The following is a 12,398-nucleotide window of genomic DNA, read 5'->3' as shown; positions in this document are numbered from 1 at the left end:
TAGCTTTTCTCTACTCTTCCTCTCCGACCCATCTCCACTCTCCCTCTTCCTTTCTCACTCTCTCCCTATCCTCCTCTCTCTCCCTCTCTCTGGTGAGGTGTAACCTTGTTGTGTGTGGTTTGTAGACAGGCAGTGTGTTGGCCAGCCGTGTGTCTCTCTGCTGACCCTGAAAGGCCCTGTGTGGGAGATGACATTGCTCTCTGACCCAGGGGAGCTCCATGTTCATTGCTTTTTGTTTCACAATAGAATGTGCTATCTCTCTCTCTCTCTTTCTGCCTTTGTCCCATTCGTTCTCTGTCTTTCTGTCTCTTTTCTCCTCTATCCCTCTTTCACTTTATCTCACTCCTTCTCTCCATTTGTCAATCACTATACCTCTCTCTCTCTCTCTCTCTCTCTCTCTCTCTCTCTCTCTCTCTCTCTCGCTCTTTCTCTCTCTCTCGCTCTTTCTCTCTCTCTCGCTCTCTCTCTCTCTCTCTCTCTCGCTCTTTCTCTCTCTCTCTCTCTCTCTCTCTCTCTCTCGCTCTTTCTCTCTTTCTCTCTCGCTCTCTCTTTCTCTCTCTCTCTCTCTCGCTCTTTCTCTCTCTCTCCCTTTCTTTCTCTCTCGCTCTCTGTCTATGTCTCTCTCTCTCTCTGACCGTCCAAACTGTATTCCCTCAGGTGCAAGGTTCACTGTGAGACCATGTCTATAGGTGGCTGTGTTAGTGATTGTCAGTCTTTGTCTCCATAGCCTGTCCTGTCCTACTGGGTCTAGAGCACATACTAGAGTATGCCACTGGTAACTTCAGAGAAAGTCACATAGGTAAATTCAGTATGGTAAAAGTACAACTGTGGTAGTCAACCACAAACAAGGCAAGAAACAAGTGGAGAGTGAGAAGGTGAGGGAATGTGGTTGGGGCAGGATGAGTGGGGGCTCTCAAGTATCAAAGGGTAGAGATCACAGAAGGAGAGGAGGCCTTTAAGGTGTGATTTGTCTGACTGAGTGTCTGTAGGCTCGTCATCATCTGAGGGATCTGAAGAGGTCTGTCAGTTATCTTCAAACAACAGATTATCAGACACACAATATGGCCACCTGCCTTGTGGATTATTAACCCAGTGATATCTCAGAGGAAGGTGGCGTTGCCCCTAGTCACTGATCTCAGATCAGTTCTGTATTACCCTGATCCTAGATCTGTGCCTAAGGGTAAAGTCTACTTGCTTCTGATATCTTTGTCTCTGTTGTATCGAGGGCCAGGAGTTGACTGTCTGACTCTGAGTACCTTCCTTGCTGTGTTGATAATCCTTCTCGGCATGTTCTTCTGATTGACAGTAGCAGCAAACAATACAAAAGGTTAACATGTTCCCAATAAAAGAGTTGTAAAACAGAGTCAGTATAGTACAGTCCACATGAAAAGATCCCATCTTTTTGAAAGTACAGTCTCTGTTGACCCTATTTGTAGATGAGGGTCAGTTGTAAGGTATTGAACTGTGTCATTACACAGTACTTGCTTTGCTAGTGTATTTAGATTACAATAGGTGTACTCCAATTTGAAATACAATAACTTACTTGCCAATTATTCTAATTAGTATTATTTGTCACCAGACTCTTCATCAACCATCTCCCTGATCACCTTCCTCTGATCAAGCCATGAACTGTCCCTCTTCATCTTTGGAGGATGCATGCACTCAAATACTTGGCCTCTATTGGTTGACCTAGCTAACTATAGCAAGGCTACTCATGATGATGTATTGCTTGTTTGTTTTTTGCTTTTGAAGCACTTTGAGATTGTTATGAAAAGCGCTATAGAAATGTAATAAATTATTATTATTATTAATTAGCTGCCTGTAAGTTACTGACAAGTTCACAGCAACCCCTTCTTTACATTGTGGGTGTGTGTCACCATCTGTTTGTGATAGACAGGAGACCGTTAGAGGGATGCTGTCTCACCTCTGTCACTGGCAGCTGCTATGTGTGTGTGTGTGTCAGAGGTCTCAGTGGGCCATGCTCAGCCCTGTAACTGCCATCATGGGGTGACACATGTAATTTAAAACAAATTGATTTCTACCCCCCCCCCCCCACCCCTCTGTTTCTGTTTCTCCCCCTTCCTCTTTCTCTCCTTTTAGATTTTTCTCTATTCTCTCATTCTCTTCCTCCCTCTCTCCCTCACTCCTTCCCCTCCCCTCTCTCATACTCATACTCCAATCATCCTCTCTCTCTCTCACTTATTTAATTTAAGTAAATGTTTCTAAATGGTATGAAGTCAAGTCCATGTTATATGTTCCATGTTATATAGTCCATGTTATATAGTCCATATGTTTTAGTCCATGTTTTATAGTCCATGTTTAATAGTCCATGTTATATAGTCCATGTTATATAGTCAATGTTATATAGTCAATGTTATATAGTCAATGTTTTATAGTCCATGTTTTATAGTCCATGTTTTATAGTCCATGTTATATATTCCATGTTATATAGTCCATGTTTTATAGTCCATGTTTTATAGTCCATGTTACATAGTCCATGTTATATAGTCCATGTTTGTAGTCCATGTTTTATAGTCCATGTTTTATAGTCATTGTTATATAGTCCGTGTTATATAGTATATGTTATACAGTCCATTTTATATAGTCCATGTTTTATAGTCCATGTTTTATAGTCCATGTTTTATAGTCCATGTTATAGAGTCCATGTTATATAGTCCATGTTTTGTAGTTGATCTTTTGTAGTCCATGTTATAGAGCATGTTATAGAGTCCATGTTATAGAGTCCATGTTATAGAGTCCATGTTATAGAGTTCATGTTTTCTAGTCCATGTTTTGTAATCCATGTTATATAGTCCATGTAATTGGGTCCATGTTATATAGTCCATGTTATATATTTCATGTTTTGTAGTCCATGTTATATAGACAATATTTTATAGTCCATGTCATATAGTCTATGTTATATAGTCCATGTTTTATAGTAATGTTTTACAGTCCATATTTTATAGTCCATGTTATATAGTCAATGATATATAGTCAACGTTATATAGTCCATATTTTATAGTCCATGTTTTATATTCCATGTTATATAGTCCATGTTTTATAGTCCATGTTGTATAGTCCATGTTTTATAGTCAATTTTATATAGTCCATCTTATAGAGTCCATGTTATGTAGTCCATGATATAGAGTCCATGTTATATAGACAATATTTTATAGTCCATGTTATATAGTCCATGTTTTATAGTCCATGTTTTATAGTCCATGTTATATAGTCCATGTTATATAGTCCATCTTTTATAGTCCATGTTTTATAGTCCATGTTATATAGTCCATCTTATAGAGTCCATGTTATGTAGTCCATGTTATGTAGTCCATGTTATGTAGTCCATGTTATAGAGTCCATGTTATATAGACAATATTTTGTAGTCCATGTTTTATAGTCCATGTTATATAGTCCATGTTTTATAGTCCTTGTTTTATAGTCCATGTTATATAGTCCAAGCTATATATAATCCATGTTTTATAGTCCATGTTTTATAGTCCAAGCTATATATAATCCATGTTTTATAGTCCATGTTATATAGTCCATGTTTTATAGTCCATGTTTTATAGTCCATGTTACATAGTCCATGTTATATAGTCCATGTTTGTAGTCCATGTTTTATAGTCCATGTTTTATAGTCATTGTTATATAGTCTGTGTTATATAGTATATGTTATACAGTCCATTTTATATAGTCCATGTTTTATAGTCCATGTTTTATAGTCCATGTTTTATAGTCCATGTTATAGAGTCCATGTTATATAGTCCATGTTTTGTAGTTGATCTTTTGTAGTCCATGTTATAGAGTCCATGTTATAGAGTCCATGTTATAGAGTCCATGTTATAGAGTTCATGTTTTCTAGTCCATGTTTTGTAATCCATGTTATATAGTCCATGTAATTGGGTCCATGTTATATAGTCCATGTTATATATTTCATGTTTTGTAGTCCATGTTATATAGACAATATTTTATAGTCCATGTCATATAGTCTATGTTATATAGTCCATGTTTTATAGTAATGTTTTACAGTCCATATTTTATAGTCCATGTTATATAGTCAATGATATATAGTCAACGTTATATAGTCCATATTTTATAGTCCATGTTTTATATTCCATGTTATATAGTCCATGTTTTATAGTCCATGTTGTATAGTCCATGTTTTATAGTCAATTTTATATAGTCCATCTTATAGAGTCCATGTTATGTAGTCCATGATATAGAGTCCATGTTATATAGACAATATTTTATAGTCCATGTTATATAGTCCATGTTTTATAGTCCATGTTTTATAGTCCATGTTATATAGTCCATGTTATATAGTCCATCTTTTATAGTCCATGTTTTATAGTCCATGTTATATAGTCCATCTTATAGAGTCCATGTTATGTAGTCCATGTTATGTAGTCCATGTTATGTAGTCCATGTTATAGAGTCCATGTTATATAGACAATATTTTGTAGTCCATGTTTTATAGTCCATGTTATATAGTCCATGTTATATAGTCCTTGTTTTATAGTCCTTGTTTTATAGTCCATGTTATATAGTCCAAGCTATATATAATCCATGTTTTATAGTCCATGTTATATAGTCCAAGCTATATATAATCCATGTTTTATAGTCCATGTTATATAGTCCATGTTTTATAGTAATTTTTTTGTAGTCCATCTTATATAGTCCAAGCTATAAATAATCCATGTTTTATAGCCCATGTTATGTAGTCCATGTTATATAGTCCACGTTATATAGTCCACGTTTTATAGGTCATGTTATATAGTCAATGTTATATAGTCAATGTTATATAGTCCATGTTATGTAGTCCATGTTATGGAGTCCAAGTTATATAGTCTATGTTTTGTAGTCAATCTTTTGTAGTCCATGTTATATAATCCATGTTTTTGTCTATATTTTATAGTCCATGTTTTATAGTCCATGTTTTATAGTCCACGTTATAGAGTCCATGATATAGAGTCCATGTTTTGTAGTTGATATTTTGTAGTCCATGTTATATAGTCCATGTTTTATAGTCCATGTTGTATAGTCCATGTTTTATAGTCAATGTTATATAGTCCATCTTATAGAATCCATGTTATGTAGTCATGTTATAGAGTCCATGTTATATAGACAATATGTTATAGTCCATGTTATATAGTCCATGTTTTATAGTCCATGTTATAGAGTCCATGTTTTATAGTCCATGTTTTATAGTCCATGTTATATAGTCCATGTTATATAGTCCATGTTTTATAGTCCATGTTATAGAGCCCATGTTTTGTAGTTGATCTTTTGTAGTCCATGTTATATAGTCCATGTTTTATAATCCATGTTATATAGTCCATCTTATAGAGTCCATGTTATGTAGTCCATGTTATAGAGTCCATGTTATTTAGACAATATTTTATAGTCCATGTTATATAGTCCATGTTTTATACTCCATGTTATATAGTCCATGTTGTATAGTCCATGTTTTATAGTCAATTTTATATAGTCCATCTTATGTAGTCCATGTTATGTAGTCCATGTTATGTAGTCCATGGTATAGAGTCCATGTTATATAGACAATATTTTATAGTCCATGTTTTATAGTCCATGTTATATAGTCCATGTTTTATAGTCCTTGTTTTATAGTCCATGTTATAGTCCACGCTATATATAATCCATGTTTTATAGTCCATGTTATATAGTCCAAGCTATATATAATCCATGTTTTATAGTCCATGTTATATAGTCCATGTTTTATAGTCCATGTTATATAGTCCAAGTTGTATAGGTCATGTTATATAGTCAATGTTATATAGTCCTTGTTTTATAGTCCATATTATAGAGTCCATGTTATAGAGTCCATGTTTTGTAGTTGATCTTTTGTAGTCCATGTTATATAGTCCATGTTTTATAATCCATGTTATATATACAGGGGATGTAGCTCAGTTGGTAGAGCATGGCGTTTGCAACGCCAGGGTTGTGGGTTCGATAAAATAATGTATGCACTAACTGTAAGTCGCTCTGGATAAGAGCGTCTGCTAAATGACTAAAATGTAAATGTAATAGTCCATCTTATAGAGTCCATGTTATGTAGTCCATGTTATAGAGTCCATGTTATATAGACAATATTTTATAGTCCATGTAATATAGTCCATGTTATAGAGTCCATGTTATAGAGTCCATGTTATATAGTCCATGTTATATAGTCCATGTTTTATAGTCCATGTTATATAGTCCATCTTATAGAGTCCATGTTATATAGTCCATGTTATATAGTCCATGTTTTATAGTCCATGTTATATAGTCCAAGTTATATAGTCCATGTTTTTTTTCTGTGTTTTATAGTCCATGTTATATAGTCAGGAGCAAGTAAGCATGACGTCTACAGCTAGTGGTGAACACTGCCTCCTCTTTTCCACTCCTCTTCTCCTCCTCTCCTTTTCTCCTCTTCTCCTTTTATAGTCCATGTTATATAGTCCAATCTATATTATCCATGTTTTATAGTCTATGTTTTATAGTCCATGATATATAGTCCATGTTTTATAGTCCATGTTATGTAGTCTATGTTTAATAGTCCAAGTTTTATAGTCCATGTTATATAGTCCATGTTATATAGTCCAAGTTGTATAGGTCATGTTATATAGTCCATGTTTTATAGTCCATGTTTTATAGTCCATGTTATGTAGTCCAAGTTATATAGTCCTTGTTTTGTAGTCAATCTTTTGTAGTCCATGTTATATAGTCCATGTTTTTTTGTCTATATTTTATAGTCCATGTTATATAGTCCATGTTTTATAGTCCATATTATAGAGTCCATGTTATAGAGTCCATGCTTGTAGTTTATCTTTTGTAGTCCATGTTATATAGTCCATGTTTTATAGTCCATGTTGTATAGTCCTTGTTTTATAGTCCATGTTTTATAGTCCATGTTTTATAGTCCATGTTTTATAGTCCATGTTATATAGTCCATGTTTTATAGTCCATGTTATATAGTCCATGTTATATAGTCCATGTTTTATAGTCAATGTTTTAAAGTCCATGTTATATAGTCCATCTTATAGAGTCCATGTTATGTAGTCCATGTTATAGAGTCCATGTTATATAGGCAATATTTTATAGTCCATGTTATATAGTCCATGTTTTATTTTCCGTGTTTTATAGTCCATGTTAGATAGTCAGGAGCAAGTAAGCATGACGTCTACAGCTAGTGGTGAACACAGCCTCCTCTCTTCCACTACTCTTCTCCTCCTCTCCTCCTCTCCTCCTCCTCTCTTCTCCTCCTCCCCTCCTCCCCTCCTCTCCTCCTCTTCTCCTCCTCTCTTCTACTCATCCCCTCCTCCCCTCCTCTCCTCCTCTCCTCCTCTCTCCTGTCCCCTGGGTAAACCATACAACTGACAGCTTTATATGTCTGTGTCTCTAAGTGATTTTTAATCAACTGCTTTGTATGGGACTCTTCCCCTGGGCTGGTGTGTGTGGTGGTGGTGGGGGGGGTTATGAATGGTATTGGTCATCTATAGTATATACACGCATGTGCGTGTATGTTTGAGTGTGTGTGTGTGTGTGTGTGTGTGTGTGTGTGTGACCTGCTGTATATTTGTCAGGGGGTTGGTAATGTCAGGGCTGGTGGAATATGGAGCTGTTCATTAGTGTTTGGGATTAGCAGGCTGAGATGATTATTATGGTAAACCCAGAGACTGGGAGAGCACTGATAGAAGCCCACCTTATCAAAACAAACACCTTTAAAAGCATCCACTCTAACAAGAGGCCCACGAACTCACGCACGCACACATATATACACACTTGTAAGGAAGAAGGGAAGGAAGGATTCACACAGGCATTTATACTTCAACTATAGGTAGGGGAGAGTGGGGTAAATTTAGCAATTTTTTACTTTCAGCATCACTCTGTCAAGGGAAATATAATATTATTTCTAACAAAGATATCTACATATATTTCAGGATGTTGTGTATCCCTGGAAATAATCAGAATTCATGTAAACATTACAGTTTTGAAAACATAGTTTGGCCCAAAAAAAGTGGTCTCTTGATACAATTTACCTCAGGTATGGGGTAAATTGAGCCACGAGACAGGGTAAGTTAAGCCTCCTACAAATTTCTGCACTGAAATAAATATTATCACTACCTTTTTAAAACAACTTGCCATTGGCTCAAACATTGGCTCAATTTACCCCATGGTCATTGGCTCAACATGCCCCAAGGCAAACATTTTGACTATATTAGCACACGCAGCTACAAGGATGCACTTTCATGCTAGGTTTAGGACCTCATATTGAGACCCCAACTGATGTGTAGAGCCATCTTAAAATGATCTACTTTGGTTTAGATACAATCATCATGAAACATCTAACACTGTTTTGCTAGCACAGACTGGAACATGTTCCGGGATTCTTCAGACAGCATTGAGGAGTACACCACATCAGTCACTGGCTTCATCAATAAGTGCATCGATGATGTCGTCCCCACAGTGACCGTACGTACATACCCCAACCAGAAGCCATGGATTACAGGAAACATCCGCACTGAGCTAAATGGTAGAGCTGCCGCTTTCAAGGAACGGGACTCTAACCCGGACGCTTATAAGAAATCCCACTATGACCTCCGACGAACCATCAAACAGGCAAAGAGTCAATACAGGTCTAAGATTGAATCATACTACACTGGCTCTGACGCTCGTCGGATGTGGCAGGGCTTGAAAACTATTACAGACTACAAAGGGAAGCACAGCCGCGAGCTGCCCAGTGACACAAGCCTACCAGACGAGCTAAACCACTTCTATGCTCGCTTCGAGGCAAGCAACACTGAAGCATGCATGAGAGCACCAGCTGTTCCGGACGACTATGTGATCACGCTCTCCGTAGCCGATGTGAGTAAGACTTTTAAGCAGGTCAACATTCACAAGGCCGCAGGGCCAGACGGATTACCAGGACGTGTACTCCGAGCATGTGCTGACCAACTGGCAAGTGTCTTCACTGACATTTTCAACATGTCCCTGACTGAGTCTGTAATACCAACATGTTTCAAGCAGACCACCATAGTCCCCGTGCCCAAGAACTCTAAGATAACCTGCCTAAATGACTACCGACCCGTAGCACTGACGTCTGTAGCCATGAAGTGCTTTGAAAGACTGGTCATGGCTCACATCAACAGCATAATCCCAGAAACCCTAGACCCACTCCAATTTGCATACCGCCCCAACAGATCCACAGATGATGCAATCTCTATCGCACTCCACACTGCCCTTTCCCACCTGGACAAGAGGAACACCTACGTGAGAATGCTATTCATTGACTACAGCTCAGCATTCAACACCATAGTGCCCTCTAAGCTCATCACTAAGCTAAGGATCCTGGGACTAAACACCTCCCTCTGCAACTGGATCCTGGACTTCCTGACGGGCTGCCCCCAGGTGGTAAGGGTAGGTAACAACACATCTGCCACACTGATCCTCAACACGGGGGCCCCTCAGGGGTGCGTGCTCAGTCCCCCTCCTGTACTCTCTGTTCACCCATGACTGCATGGCTAGGCACGACTCCAACACCATCATTAAGTTTGCCGACGACACAACAGTGGTAGGCCTGATCACCGACAACGATGAGACAGCCTATGGGAGGAGGTCAGAGATCTGGCCGTGTGGTGCCAGGACAACAACCTCTCCCTCAACGTGACCAAGACAAAGGAGATGATTGTGGACTACAGGAAAAAAAAGAGGACTGAGCACGCCCCCATTCTCATCGACGGGGCTGTAGTGGAACAGGTTGAGAGCTTCAAGTTCCTTGGTGTCCACATCACCAACGAACTATCATGGTCCAAACACACCAAGACAGTCGTGAAGAGGGCACGACAAAGCCTATTCCCCCTCAGGAGACTAAAAAGATTTGGCATGGGTCCTCAGATCCTCAAAAAAATTCTACAGCTGCACCATCGAGAGCATCCTGACTGGTTGCATCACCGCCTGGTATGGCAACTGCTTGGCCTCTGACCGCAAGGCACTACAGAGGGTAGTGCGTACGGCCCAGTACATCACTGGGGCAAAGCTCCCTGCCATCCAGGACCTCTATACCAGGCGGTGTCAGAGGAAGGCCCTCAAAATTGTCAAAGACTCCAGCCACCCTAGTCATAGACTGTTCTCTCTGCTACCGCACGGCAAGCGGTACCGGAGTGCCAAGTCTAGGTCCAAAAGACTTCTCAACAGCTTCTACCCCCAAGCCATAAGACTCCTGAACAGCTAATCATGGCTACCCGGACTATTTGCACTGCCCCCCCACCCCATCCTTTTACGCTGCTGCTACTCTGTTAAGTATTTATGCATAGTCACTTTAACTCTACCCACATGTACATATTACCTCAACTACCTCAACTAGCCGGTGCCCCCGCACATTGACAATGCAACGGTACCCCCCTGTATATATAGCCTCCCTACTGTCACTTTATTTTACTGTATATATAGCCTCCCTACTGTCACTTTATTTTACTTCTGCTCTTTTTTTCTCAACACTTTTTTGTTGTTGTTTTATTCTTACTTTTTTGTTTAAAATAAATGCACTGTTGGTTAAGGGCTGTAAGTAAGCATTTCACTGTAATGTCTGCACCTGTTGTATTCGGCGCATGTGACCAATAAAATTTGATTTGATTTGATTTGATTTGACAAAACATGTATATGACTTGGTGAAAATCTATTTTTTGGACATAACTTGCTTACCACTTTTTCCATGTGGTTTCTTCCTTCACAGACTCCATGAAATGATGACCTCTTCCTACATATTTGGTCACATGATTCATTTTGTTTATGGTTTCCTAGAAAGAAGGGTGGTTCAACTTACCCCTTTGGCTCAACTTACCCCACTCTCCCCTACTGTAGTTCAACAGCACAGAATATCACATGGCACACACAAACAAATACCCACAAGTCACTCAAGTATCTCTCTCTCTCTCTCTCTCTCTCTAGCTCTCTCTCTCTCTCTCTCTCTCTCTCTCTCTCTCTCTCTCTCTCTCTCTCTCTCTCTCTCTCTCTAGCTCTCTCTCTAGCTCTCTCTCTCTCTCTCTCTCTTTCTCTCGCTCTCTCTCTTTTTTTTTCTCCCTCTCCCTCCTCCCTCTCTCTCTTTCCCAGCTGTGGAGGAGCAGAGATAAGTCCTAACTTTGTTTTGACACTTTTGATTAAGGACCATTGAAGGAACACCTGTATGGTGAAGGGGAACAATGGCGGCGGGCCCAGGGAGAGATTGATTTTGAGCATTAGAGAAGCAGCCTTTGTCTAAAGCCGCGGGCCTCTTTGTTATGCTAACCAGCCATGGAAGATTTCCAATTCAATTTCACCTGAACGCTGGTCAGCCGCGCACTCCATTGTATGCTTTCCCTTGAGTCCACCGCCACCGTCTCCCCCATCCCTCCCCTGTCGTCTCTCAAACTGCAATTTAGCAGCTCCGGCAGTAGCGGCAGGAGGGGTGTGTGTGTTTTTGTGTACGTGTTTGTGTGTATGTGTGAGGGACGGGCGGGTGGGTACTCCTGCCATAATATTCCCTGTGTCCTCTCCTTGTGTGTGTGGTGGGCCGAGGAAGAGAGACGCAGGAGAGAAGGAGGAGAGGATGAGAGGAACATTTTAAATGGGATGATATTCATTATCCTAATCCTGCTGTCTGTCTGTAGCTCTGTAGCCTGTCTGTCTCTGGAGAAGCCATTCCAGGTGGAGAGGTATGATGTCAGACAGAGAATTCTAACTATAGAACTGAAATGAAAGCCTTCTAATTCTACAGAGAATGCCCACAAACAAGCTCTGCTAACTGGATAAGAAACCATCTCTCTCTCTCTCTCTCTCTCTCTCTCTCTCTCTCTCTCTCTCTCTCTCTCTCCCTGCTGTATGAACTGAGTGAAACACACACACACACACACACAATCCACAATCATTATTCAAATATTGTCATCTTAATTTTTCTAATATTTAATAGTTTGATTTAATACATTTCCGTAATAATTAAAGAGAGAAAAAACTAATTAAGTTCGACAAGCATTCTGAATCACATGATCCCATCAGCCCAGCAGAGTGACGCTGCTAAAATAGTACAATCATCAAGCATAATGGATGACCAAGAACACACTCTATTCTTCCATTGTCACTGTAGAGGGTTAGGGGGGAGCATTGTGTTGCTTCAACACTGCACCGAGCTCTGATCTTAATGCAATCTCTATACCACACAGACCTCTATATTCACACTGTCTGCTATTCCCTTCTGTTCCATTTTCAATTATCAGCTTCTTTATTAAGGGGAATATTCAATTAACGGGGTATTTTATCTGAAAAATAAAGATGACAATATTTGAATTATGATTTATCAATCATAGTGTGTGTGTGTGTATGTATTCTAGGCCTATGCGTATGCATGTGTGAGCAAACCAATG

Source organism: Coregonus clupeaformis, chromosome 23 (assembly GCF_020615455.1).
Source record: "Coregonus clupeaformis isolate EN_2021a chromosome 23, ASM2061545v1, whole genome shotgun sequence".
NCBI classification, from domain to species: domain Eukaryota; kingdom Metazoa; phylum Chordata; class Actinopteri; order Salmoniformes; family Salmonidae; genus Coregonus; species Coregonus clupeaformis.
This window is presented reverse-complemented; position numbering follows the sequence as displayed.